The sequence below is a fragment of the Corvus kubaryi genome, unplaced genomic scaffold, assembly GCF_017639235.1.
Source record: "Corvus kubaryi isolate FWS band 111438036 unplaced genomic scaffold, C.kubaryi_AGA036_p1.0 76, whole genome shotgun sequence".
NCBI lineage: Eukaryota > Metazoa > Chordata > Aves > Passeriformes > Corvidae > Corvus > Corvus kubaryi.
The window spans coordinates 11,547,182-11,560,876 of NW_024582063.1; the positions used below are offsets into that span (position 1 = coordinate 11,547,182).

General features: G+C 37.2%; 1 long non-coding RNA gene across 1 annotated transcript in view; it reads left to right on the forward strand.

The window, feature by feature from the left end:
* Positions 1-5,877: 5,877 nt before the first annotated feature.
* The window catches only part of LOC121675964, a 166,497-nt gene continuing 158,679 nt past the window's right edge, over positions 5,878-13,695 (forward strand). Inside the window, exons 1-2 of the long non-coding RNA XR_006020295.1 lie at positions 5,878-6,136; positions 12,671-12,837. This is a non-coding gene — a long non-coding RNA (uncharacterized LOC121675964). The remainder of the gene's footprint in view (positions 6,137-12,670; positions 12,838-13,695) is intronic.

Sequence of the window (13,695 nt, forward strand, 5' to 3'; positions counted from 1 at the left end):
ACTGTTTATTCTACTTGGTAAAGGCTTCCATCACCTCAGCTCTTCAGGGTTGCCCTCTGACTGAGGATCCAACAGCCTCGGAGGAAATAGATTTTTTTTTTTTTCCTCTATTGGAAGCAAAAATTAGTTACAATTTTGGAGCTTTGTTTTCAGTCTCCCAAAGTTTTGGAACCTAAGCTGCCCAAGTGGGGATGTCTATGCTTATGCCACATGACTCTTGATGTCTTAGTGTGGTCTCTCTCAGTATAGGTGGTCTGCCTCTGGCTGCTCCTTGAAAGAGCTGACACAGATGTCCAGAACAAGTCAAAGGAATGGGACTCAGCTAGAGAAATTTTCTCTGTGCAAGAAAAATACTGCACTTTGGGGGGTTTGACTCAGTATTTCTGTCTGAAGCCACTGAAGTCTGTGGCAGCATTACGTTGAACAGCAGCTAGCAGAGCATTTAAATGCCTGGAGGGATGGTGTTTGAGCAGTAGCCCGAAGCAGCTATGTGTAACCTCAGCTGCCTGTTTGCCTTCATTGGGCTACACAAGCATGTGAAAGCATCTTAATTTGTAAAAGCTTTTTTAAATGTGCTCCTTTTGTTGCAGTACTAATTCTCTAGACTAATGCAATCAGAGTTCCTTGATAATTTTTCACCTATGGCTAATATTTTCAATTATTCAGGCTTCATCCTACTACATGAAATGAATATTCAGATAAGCCTAAGCATCCAACACCAGTGAGATTAGTTTATAAAGTGTGTTACTTGTGTAGCCCAAATGAGTGATATTTGTGCTGTAATACTTTTTTTGTGGGGTTTTGCCCCCCACTGTATCCTCAATATGTGTTATACAAATCGGATTAGGTTTTTACTCTGCCTCTCTGAAGCATAGGGTGAAATGGTTGAATATACTTTGTATACATTTTTACTCTTTATTGTACAGGCTCACTAAGTGGAATTTTAAGAAGACTTTTTATGTCTTGGTAGGGAAGTGCTTGATATCATACAGTCAGATGAATATTTTAAAAGTCCACATGTGGAACCCTGGGAATTCACCTGTTGTAACTGAGTGCTAAAGCTCTAGATACAGTTGTTGGGTGTTCTTGCCAGATACTGATAATCAATCTGTGCTGTGTATGCTGGCAGAGAACTGTTCTGGAAATCAAAATCATTGTTGTCATACACTGATTTGTGAAGCACACAGGCTTGCACATAAATAATCACTTTGCATGAGATTGTGAATATACTCTCCTGAAATATTTTTCCTTTAGTAAACTGTTCTTTAGAGAATGTTTGGGTTTTTGTCATAGAAATAATTTCCTGTCTTTTCCTCTACTGTTTGCACATACTTATGTGAGTGCTAAAGACATTGGAATTGAAACATATGGGGATTTTTGTTGTTTTGTTTTAAATACTCTGCAGGAACATGAGGAAATTCCCAAATCACTTCAAACCCCTCTTTAAGTTGAAGTGTGTAGGCTTTCTTCTACTGGGATTACTTTAATAGAACTGAAATGAAGCGAGGTGCTGTAGCAATGTATCAGAAACAGCTACACATGGTTTTAACAATAAATGTTATTCAGAGGAGTTAGAAGAGTTTCTGTCAGAAATTTTAACATCATTTCAGTGTAATAATAATAATATGTTTGGTTATAAACGAAGTACTTTCAGTGTACGTGATGCTTTAGGAATTGCTTTGTAAAATTGGACTGTGAAATAAATGTAAAAAAGTGGCATTTTTTTAGGGTTTTGATTGTAAGTTCTAGCTCTGGTACTGTTCAATATTGCCTTTCTTCATCTACAAAGTTCACTTTGGCAATTTTTTTTCTGACAAATTTTGCTTCTGAATTTTCTACACATTTGTCTTGCGTTTATCCTCTAGAAAGACTTTTTTTCAATACAATCATCTCTTGATTCTCTGGAAATCGGCCAGTCTACTTCCATGTACATAGTAGATCTATGCAGGGGCTAGTTAATTTTCATTCTGATGCTGGGCATCCTGCATTTTTGACCTAGTTTCTCAAATTGGTATTAAAGCTGTGTTTGCAAAGCCTATTCCTGTAAAAATGGAGGAATTAAACTCTTCCCATTTGCCGTGCGGTGTAAACAAACATTTTTCTGCCTAGGTGGTATGTTTGTTCTCTCTTGGTAAATAGCTGCTGTGTCAATGACTGCCAAAACAGACAAACACATGTGTCTCTTGTTTCTAATGGAAGGAGTTAGTTCTCTCTTTCTATCCCTCTTGCAACCTGAATTCTGGCTTAAAACTGTTAAGGGCAGTAATTTCTGCATTAAAACAGAGAGGTCTTAATTTAGGGGATAACAATCATTGTGTGCCAGAGTGGCTAAAGAGGATATTTGTCTGCATCTCACTGCTATTTGAGTGTGTAGTTTATTTGGTATGTGACCCAATCTAATGTGTTCATAAGGCTTTTGTTTAGGCTTTAAAATTCCCTGTACCAAACATGTTGTTTACTCTGTATGAACATTTCAAGCTTGTGAGGTGAGACCGGTTTGTAGATCTGTGTTCATCTGGCACGTTGCAGTTCTCAGAACATGTCTCTAATGCAAAATGCTGTAGGCACATTTGCTGACTTAATTGCTGTCTGATATATTATTAAGTACCATATAGCTTTTACTGAAAACAGACTGCAGATCTTTCCTAAGCAGTGGAATTAATAAAACTACAAAGAAGTTTTATAGCTTTAGATTAGAAGTTGCCTTGAGGCTATTCAGTTTTATTCTCCCTTTTTCCTTCTCCCTATGTCTTATCTTTGTGTCTTGTGTTGCTATAAATTTTTAGTCCTTATATTTTTACTTTTGAATATAAGCATAGATACAAATGCTTACTTCATTAAAAGTTTACACTGTGTTCAAAACTAGGAAACAGGATGGAAAGTGAAAGAAAAAAATTCAGCTTTGGCAGTAATTGTGTTTTAATGATAATGTTTGTTTGTTCTTCCACCACTTTGGGAATTGCATGTTGTGATTTATGACTGAACCATGCAGGACTCAGCAAGAGAGCAAGACACAGATGTACGTAAACATAGAGATGCCCTAGAGAGGAAACTGCACCAAATGCAGTTAGGGTTATGGATCTCTTTAGCCAAAATATCTGGTCTGAATAGCTTGGAGGTTTGGAGGAAACATTGTGCTTACCTTTTGGTGGCAGCATATCTCTGATAGCAAGGTGTCTTTTTGGTTTTATGTGAATTGCTGATCTTTTTGTAAATACTTGGCAAAGGCAAACCAGCAAAGACACGGTTTTCCTGAACAAGAAATGATGGAGGGACAGCCCAGAGGTGAACAATGCTAAGCAGGGCTGAAGGATACCTCGGGGCTATAGTAAGGCACCACTGCTACTGGGCAGTGAAACTGTAGTTGCTACTTTTGGGGCCAGTTATAAAGTCCTGACAGAAAAGCAGGAGACAGGTCTTCTGTTAACAAGCAAGAGAAACCTGAAATGCAGGATGTGCCAGTCACTGGAATGGGAAATTTTTCACAGGTAGACACAACACTGCTGGTTTGAGCACTGACTTTCTGAGGTTTATGTCCTTCTTTCATTCTCTGACTTCAATTGCCCTCTAAGTTATCTCTGTAAAACGAATTCAGTGCTTTCATGTATTGTCTGGCACTGGTGACACAGGAGGTAAATGCAAGAATTAAATGCAAGCTGGAATTGAATTTTCGGGAAGGTTTTCTGCAGAAATGCAGACACAGCCTATTTGCTACCAAATCCTCACAGACAGTTACACCTGGATAATCTATGCTTACCACCTTGGTGTTGATCAATGTTTGCCACCCAGGTCTGTGGGAACATCTGATATTATGATTTAATCAGCGCATGAGTGAGGTAACCAACTTGCAGAACACGTTTTAGTCAGTAGAATGACTGTTATAAAAGAGAAGTGCAAGATCCAAATAACCCGCAAAAGTTGTCATGAAATTACTTCTACCTCAGGGACATGAAGAATAGTTGCAATTTCAGCTTTATGCAACCCTAGCTTACTGGCTATGCCAAATTTCACACTCCTATCATTTTTAAAACCCAAAATTAACTAGGTAGAAATCTGATTTTCCTTACCAAAACAAGATTTTGATTCTTTTTTCTCCTAAATTTTATTCAAGTTATACCTTTAATACTAGGGCTTTCAACTCAGGACTTGTTACTTTGAAGAGAGACTCCTTAGAAAACTAGAATTAGAATTGTGATGAAGAATGAAAACTGGCATACTCTCTGTGTCTCACTGTAATAGAAGGGAGAGATTTTCTTGTGTTGGAGACTATGCAGCAAGTAAACTGTGCTAACCTCTCACTGTGAAAAAAATTGTACTGCTGCAGTCTGAGTTTACATTGTCTAGAAGTATTTCAGAAGTAAGGGCAGACCTGCATTGGTTTGGAACAGGTTGTCCAGAGAAGAGGTTGAGTCACCATCCCTGGAGGTATTTGAGAGCTGTGTAGATGTGGTGCTTAGGGACGTGGTTTAGTGGTGGAGTTGACAGTGCTGGATTAACAGTTGGACTCCATGGTCTTGGAGGGCTTTTCCAATAAATGGTTCTGTGATTCAGATGTAACACAGTTGTGGAGCAGTAAAACAAGGCAGTAAAGGTAAAATGGTGGCTGTTGGATATTTAGAGTATCTGTTTGGGCCAAGCTACAGGCAATCTTTGTCGAGGCTGAGCACTCAGTAGCTCCTATTTGGAGCAAACTAAATTTTCTTTTAGTTCATGCTAACTATTTCAGCCCTAAAGACTTGGAATAAGCAGGCAGAGATATGAATATCTGAGAGGCACCTTAACTAGATCCTCTTTCCCATGCTTTTCCCTGCAGCTTTTGTACGAAGTTTGCAGGAGGTTCGGAAACAGTTTGATATGACTAGAATATAATTGTTGTAATGTTCTCAGGACAACACAAGCTCCTTCTCATGGCCCAAATACACTTGTGATACAACAGAAAAGCTGTTAAAATGGAGCTGAAGATGGGGACCAGATTTTCTAAGCAAACTAGAAAGTCTTTTTCCACATAGAAATGTACCAGTGGTCATGATGGGGGGGATAACCCAAAAGTTATCCAAAATCCAAGTCTTGTGCTTGCCCAGTCTCCTCTGAAAATGCGAGTTTTGATTAGAACATTCAGCAGTATGACTGTTCAGCACTGTAATATGGATATTTCATATCCTCATCCTTTTGTATGTGGGCAGGATCATTAGCTGGAATAAGTCTCTTAAAATGAAACACAGTTATCCTTTCTGCAGAACTGATCACAGTAAATTAATTCCCATTGAGGAAGCTGATGGTCTGATATCACCAGGTAAGAACTTCCATGAAGGCTTCAAGATCCTAGATGTTGGAGTTGGGATTCACATAGCTTTTCTCCCTGAATTAATAATGTTATTTTTTTGTATTTCTTTTTAGAGGGACATATGGTATGAGGAGGCAGATAACGTATGAGGTTTTTCACTGAAAACTTGATTTGAATGTTGTCCTCCTCCAAGTACAATCCATGGAAAATTTTCCTTTAGATCTAGATTTCTTCTAGCTAATTTAATAAAGCTTTGCTTTGTGTTTGCTGTGGTGTAACAGTGCAAAGACGTGCAAGAATATCCAATCCTACTGCACATTTGCTTTGCACAGGTTTATCAGGGGTGTACTCCAAGGTTTTCACCTGTACTTTGTTGAGGAGATTTATTCCTTATGGGAACTGAATAGTAACTAATAGCAAATGTGACTCCTGACTTAGGAATGTGGAAGATGCTGTAGTTACACTGGAGAAGCATCCTCAGGAAGTGCAGACTCCTCTCTGAGGAGCTGTGGGAGTTCTGTCAATCTTGAGTAGATGGTGGAGACCATCATCACATGTAGATCCTTTGGTGATTGGTAGTACATTTATAGATTATTGGGTGGTGGGTGTTACCCACCCTAGGATGTATCCTAGGATTATTTATATAGTAATCAATTATTCTAGGTGCCAAAGAGGAAGATGAATTGTAAAAGGGATCCATGGGAATCACTTGTTGTCGGGTTATCTTGAGTATGTATGTGGTAGAATGACATAGAGAGAAAATGCAAAAGCAGAGTTGGAAGTTAAAGGAAAAGAAGGTGAGATGAAGCAGAGATGGAGCTACAGGAGACAGGCACTGCAGCATCCTGAAAGGTAGGAAGAGCAGAAGAGATTTGTTATTTCAACAGTGATATTAAAAGAAAAACGTGAAATAGAAAAGTGGGAAAGGAAAGGCTGCATATAGGAAGCTGAGAAAGCACTAAAATATGTGAAAAGGATTCAGTGAGATAGAAATAGATTCTTGAAGAAGCAACTGAATGGTTTGAGACTGAATCAATATTTTTCCTTAAAATTCTGCTGAGATTAATTTTGGCTTAAATGTAGGAATTACTTTTTGCAAGGGAGGAGGTGACAGATGGATCCAGAGAGGGTCTTGACTTTCATGTCTGTACAGAATCTTTTTTTTATTTTTGTTTGTTGAAGGCATTAAAAAAATACCTCTGGCAGTTTTTCCATTTCCTTTGGCTTTCGTGTGTAAAGAAATATTCAAACTGGGAGAGGGGATGGGAAGCTGAGCCAGGTGGCAAGCCTATTCATCACCTAGTCAGTGGTGGAAAATATTGAATGATCAAATGAAAGTGTTTTAAAATAACATGAATACAGAGACAGAAAAAACTGCCAAGGGAAGGAATTTATGTTAAAAGAAAACTTGCAGTTTCCCAGTCCGATTGTAATAAGAGACTTCAACGTTCGGTGGAAGGCAGTGTATGTACCATCTGCAGCCATAATTTTTTATTTGTTATTTTTTAGAGTAGTTAGAAAGCCATAAAGAAATGCTTTTATCTGGAAACCATTCAATTTGAATAATTTTATGGAAAACATGTCTTGTATGTCAACGTATATAAGTATATCTGTGCACAATAGGTCAAAGTCTCTAAATTTGATTCTAAAGAAGAAAAATAATTTTTTGCCCATTTTTGTAAAGAAAAATGATTTCTGTAAGTTATTGAATAAGCTGTGGTTTGGCACCTCTGTCAACTTTAGAATGTAAACCAAAAGAACAGGAGGAAAAATTGTATTTGAAATAAAGAAGTTTCAGATCTTCAGAACTGTAACTGTGTGTGGCATATCAGCTGCAAATCTTCATCAGCGTGCACAATTTAAGGGGGCATGGGTAGTTTTATTATAACCCCTTGCCTATCCCTTATTTTTCACAATCTGAAAACATCACATGGTAGCAAAACTTACCCCTCACCTTTCTTTTTTTTGTGTACTTTGTAGTCATGAACTGGAGAACAGTGTCTGCTAATAAAGACTACAGTGTTTTAAAACCATTCTGGGGTTTTACAGAATGTTCAAAATGTATCTGCTGGGAGCCTCTAATATTTTGCTGACAGTTGATATGTTTAATTATTTTTACTTTATTCAACTAAATTTAAAGGGTTTAGCTAACCATGAATTTTTGGTTATTCTCTGCTCAGGGATTCCGTTCTTAAAACCCAGACACCTTAATCAAAATCATGCGGCACATGGGAGCCGTGTACCAGCAGGATATAAAAATCAATTTATTGCTTTGTATTCATACAAATATAAAACTTTTAATGAATTTAACTAATATTTATAGGTAGGTAAAAAAATTCGGCACCAGCAAATGTTGCTAGACTACAGATAGTTTTCTTAAAGAGGGGAATTATATTAGAAACATTCTGTAGTAGACAAAAGAGGGTTTAAAGATATAGGATCTGTAATTTAGAGAAGGTACAGCCTAGAAGATACTGTTGTAAACAGCTGCATGTTACCTAAATTCTGTATTAATTGGGTCCAGGCTATTTAATTTTTTTTATTTAGTGTCTTAAATACAAAACATAGTAATTAATTGGTTGGCCAGCCTAGAAATGTGTGAGAAGAAATTAGGTGCTTCAAAATCTTGGAAGAAAGGAAAGGAAATATTTTTGAATCACAGATTTGGGTTGATATATTCTATATAAAGCAAAAACTTGATTTGTTTCTCTCTCTTTTTTAAAGAAAAAAAGCACTTTGACCAAGCCATTTTGCCAAAAATGTTTGGAAGATTTCTTCCTCCAATCCCCCCCCTTGCCCTAAGTTTGAATGCAAATGTAGATCAAGCTGTATAAACTTTAAAGACAACTTAAAAGAACTGTTCTCTGTCCAGTTTTCAAAATAAATAACACCCCATTTTTAGCATCACTGTCTAACAGTTTGTCAAACACATGCAGAAATAATGTCATATTAGCATTTATCCATTGGACAGATGCCATTCATCAGCCAACACTATTTGCAAACAACTAAGTGTGACGGATTTTTAAAACCTAAACTGCTTAAATTAAAACCATGTTTCTTTTATGTAGCAGATGCTATGTTAGGAGATTTGTTTTCTCTGCACATGAGCACTGTCCAAGCCAGTATTGTTCAAAGCTGCCCTGCTTGGTGACAGGGTTCTTGGGTGCTGCTGTCGTGCAAAAATCAGTGATGAACTAGAAATATTTTGACAAGCACTTTGAGAAATAGAGGAGTAAACGATTTCTAAAGAAATAGTTTCTAGTGTAAAAGTGTCTGTGGCCATTGGGAAGCAAATAGATTAGGGATTAACTTTATTCAAATATGCTTTGCTGGTTTTAAAATCCAGTGCAGCACAACGTACATTATGAATCTGGAGTTTAACAATTGTAACTGAGCTTGAGCTCAAATGATTGAATTAATTTAATTGTTTTATGTCAAGTAGCTCTTGGAAATCTCTCTGCTTGAATGCTGGCTTACTCTTCAGCCACCTGAGGGTCTGTCTTAGAAAGTTCTCAAACTTGTATCCCAAATGTATTTTTGAATTACATGCTGTGCTTAATGAAAAGCAGAGAGTTGATTGGAAAAAGTAATATAGGAAATTAGTTTTCTACATATATGAGGGAGAGATTTATAGTTCCTGTAGTATATTTTGTGCCTTTGTATGCTGGAAGGCATCACCCTGTGGCATGAGAAAGCAGGCATGAAAGAACCTTTTAGATGATAAAAGAAAAAGCAAAGAGCTTTCTTGTCCCAGACTTTGTGGGTTTGGATCCTGGCACAGTTGTATTTGATGGAATTAGTGGGGAGTGGTTTAAATCATGATGATGGAATTAGTGGGTCATTTTCGTCACAACTCAATATGCATAGCAATACATTATATATAAACACATTGTTTGGGACCAAAAGAGTGAGTTTTATTTTGTGGTTCAAGTACTACTATATTCACATGATTTTCTGGAAGTAGATTACCTTGATTCCACCTCTGTCATTTGCATATTAATGAACCAACCTCTGTATCTTCTTTATTTACATCTTTATTTACGCAGAAATCTTCTTAGATAGAAGTACCCTCTTGCTCCATCCAAGTGATATACAGCACAACAGCAAAAAGTTGGCCTACCACAATACAAATGCCTCATAATCAGTATTGTAGACTAATTCACTGATATTCCAATAAGGAAACTTTGATTTGCATTTTTATCTGAATTTTGGCCCTAAAAATCTGGACAATTATGAAGTTAACAGTGTCAGCTTTAAAGGCTCTCTTTCTAGAAATGTGCAGAATCACAAAGACTACCCTGGCACTTTCCTCCAGAAGCTGCAATCTTTACCAGCTTGTGTAATGTAGCAGTGACACGAAAGCAGACAAGTTGGCAAGTGGTTCACCTCTTTGGAGCTGTGAAGAATCCTGCAGACACATTTTGTGTCTTTTTTTTGACTGGATTTCTCTGGAGAAAAAAAAATCAGCGATTGATTCAATGAGATGGGTTCTAAAACACACCACTCTTGATAGAATTGCATCTGTGTATGCTTAATGGCTACCTAAACAAAGGTTGACTGCTGGGCCTAAATCCAATACATACAGGTTAAACACTACTGTCTGACCCTTCTTTGAACTGCCGGGTCGGATCCATCATAACATAACTGGTTTATCCCCTTGTGTCTAAGAAGCTCTGCAGTAAACAGATTGTTCTTATGTCCTGGAGAGCTTAGACTACAAATGAAAACTTTTCTGGATCTGGTAGGTAGGATTAATAGAAGCTAAACAATTTGTGTGGCTAAAAATGCTCTGTTAGCATTTTGGGAAGTCACACTAATTCTGTATGTAAAACCAACTTTTGTTTAAGCTGCAGGGTCAGAGCCGTCACCATATAATTGGTTTATCCTCTTATGTCTAAGATGCTCTGTAGTAAACAGACTGTTCCTATGTCCTGGAAAGCTTTAGCCTGGCCACTAATGGGAAGCATCATCATTGTTCAATCTCTGTTAACACTGAATGTGCTGGTAAAGTTATACAACTTCATAAATGTGTTCTCAGGCTGGAAAAGAGAGCGCAAGTTTATGTGATCAATTCTTGCAGGTAAGTTGTTCCAAGCAGTTGGTTGTGCAGGTAGCCCTCCTCTGTACTTTTGTTAGCTCTAGAAGACCTACTCTGGGAAGGAGCAATTTTTTTTGGTGTAATTGCAAAGAACTGTCACTCTGGTGTTACCATCATGTGATAGTAAGGAAGATATCTAAGCTGAATTTTTCTTATTATTATTAAGATATGATTTAAAAAAAATCCATTTCAATAGCTCAGACTACTGCACTGAAGTTTAAGTGAAACCCGTTAACATTTAACATGATCCTATGATTGGTCAGAGCACCCCAAAAAAGTTTTCAAACAGCAAATTCTGAAGTCATCTATGCCTCAGGTTAAGTCTTCTGCTCCTTTTTCTCTAACTCCCATAAATAGTTCAAGCCCAACTATTTCTCCTAGGATGCATGCACACATGAAGCTAGGCTTAGGAACCTGTCTGTGTTAATATTTATGCAATCTGTTCTGGAGATCCAGTCTTGTTGACACATTTAATGCATAAGAAAAACTCAATAGACTGGGGGGAAAAAACCTTGCAATGAAGTCTCGCAGTGTGATTTTTTAAAATTAATTACAAGATTTTACAGAATCTGCAAATAAACTTGAAATATATCATGAGGTGTTCTATCAGTAAATGCTTCTAAATACAAAAGGAAATGAGAAAGTGATGTATTCCATATCTAGATATAGGCAGCACTTGGGACAGCATGAAAAGGCTTTGTCTGTAGCTAAGCAGATTTTTATGCATGAGGAGGTTTTGTCATCCCCTCTCAAATTAGCTTTAATTGTTCGTTACTTATCTTGCCTATGCACTACACTGGGGGTGACAAGCCTAATAATTCTTCATATGGATAATGTAAGGTGATCATGGAGGTGTCTTCCTTCTACTTGTTCTGTAGAAATAGGGAGAATGGTAGAGATACTCTCAAAGCAATAGCACGATCTGTGACTGCAGAGTTGGTTTGTATTCAGTTTAACTGGGTAGCAGAGCTACAAAGTGTATCTTGGGCTGTACTCATCTTAAAATTGTGCCATTTGTCTCATCTTCAAAGAAAACTGAGTGTTGGAAAAGTTAACAGTGAGGAATTTATTCAAGTATAGTGTGTATAAGGAACAGGATGTAACTGTCTGATGCTTTTTCAATCCTTTATGTTGTTGCCATTGATTCTACAAACTTTCCTTTATGCAGTAGAATTAAGGCTTTAATCCTAAATTTGGAAAAGATCTATGTTCTCTGAAATTGGTCTGAGCTGACTTTGCAGACTGACTGTGCTAGATGTTGGTGTGGTGAGGTGGAATTTTGTTTCCATTGAAGCTGATGGGTATTTAAGTTAGCACTTCCAAATATGGGGGACTGGATGTAACTGTAGTTTGACTTTAAATATGATAAAAAGTACTTGTAATAGATCTAAAGTTTCAGTCCTGCAAAATGAACTTATGTTCTCTTCTCCTTGCTCCATGTAAAACAATGGATGCCTCATATTGTCAGGATTCAGTTCCCAGCGGGTCATGTTCTCTCCCTCATACTTAACACAAATAATGTGCAGGTGCCCTGTAACAGAGGTGGTGGAGAGCTAAGCAGCATTTTGTTGGTTCTGCAATTCTTTGCAGCTCTGGTAATTCTCTGTTTTGGAATGAATGAGGCTTTGCAAAGAACTGATGGACTTCATTTAACTTTCTAGAAAGTTAATGAGTATGGTTCAAATTGGCTTGGCTCTCCCTTGAATTGGTTTACGGGATAGGCAACTCCAGAGAACAGTTCATCCAGTAAAATGATGGTTGTGTAAGACAGGAAAGGCTCTCAACTTCAAGACATTCCTATTAACCAGAATTAATAATTCCACTTTCTGTGTTCATATTATCATGGATCCATTTCCTGTTGGTGATGGGAAGCATGACAGCATTTGCTTCTGGGACATCTGTATGTAAGATTTGTGTTATTTATATATAATTGTTGTTAGAGGGATGCAATAATTTCACAGTAATAACTGCAGGAAATTCCCTCAGTGTTACCATGTATGTTGTAGGACTACAATGCACATATTTGATTGCAAAACATTTTAAGGTGTTTACCTCCTGAAAACTTCTCAAAATGGTTCCAAATAAATTCCCTGTAAGCCAAGCTGATGAAAATTAAAATCAATTTTCATATATGGATGGTAACCTCTTCTTCTGACCAAGAGACTTACTTGGTTTGTATTACTTAAATTTGGAAAATAGGTAAACGTACTGGATTGTGTCCATAAAGAAATGACATATGTACTTCAAGCTCACAATAAGATGCTGTGATTTTTTTTTTTTATTTGCAGATATCCTGTTTTCCTTGGTTTACAAAGACAACTCAGTGTCGAGGCAACTGAAGACGGGTGTGCTGGGCTAACACAAATTTAACTGAAGCCAAGAATGCCCTGGTTTGGCTCTGGAAAGGGTACTAAGCAGCCAAGGACACTTGGAAGGCCAAATCTAAACCAGTACGGTGAGTTTCCTATGTTGTACTGGTTACAGCCATAATTATGCATGAGAATTTATTCTGTCTATCCCGTCTTCGTATCTTGTTTTAACAGAGGATAGTCTGCTTTCTGTGTGCCAGAGCAGCATGACAATATCTTCATGAGTGACACAAACTATATGTTCTCCTTTTCTAGGGACAGCTTTAATTTCTTGTCACTAGTTCTCTGCCTTTTAGACAAAATTGACTGTATGGCTCTAGTTTGCCCTGGTCAGGATGTGGGGAAAGCTAAATCCAACATACAGACTGACCTAAAAAAGTTATATTGGCATTGAGAGAGATTTAGTAAGTCATTTATTTTGCAACGTAAGTAGAAACCAAGGTGGTGATTAAAAAATAAAAATAAATTCCATTAATTGTTTATCTACTTGTGTAAAAACTGAGAAGACCTGGATTTCTTCGGAGGATTATTATTTACTCCTGATACTGTGCTTCAGCAATATCTTTCAGTAGACCCTTCCTCTAAAGCTGTTTTCATAGAAAATGTCCAGCTACATATTTGCTAGAACAGCCTCTGACTTTTTGATGTTATGTTCTGTAGACTCTCTATCGCTTAGAAAAGTCTTTAAATATCTAAAGCAGAATAAAATGCCTTAGTCTGAATGAAATATAAGATCCCCTAAGTGGTATCATTCTTTAATGTAGTTGATGTTCCCTGTTTTCATGAATGCACAAATATTCATGTGGAAACAAGTCTCTAGCTTATTCATATATATCCCTGGTTTATGTTTTCACCAAACTAATTATCCCATCTAATTTCAATTATTTTCAACTTGTTTTCTAGAAGATCCATTTGCTCTTACTAATTTAAAGCTTTCTGTTCTT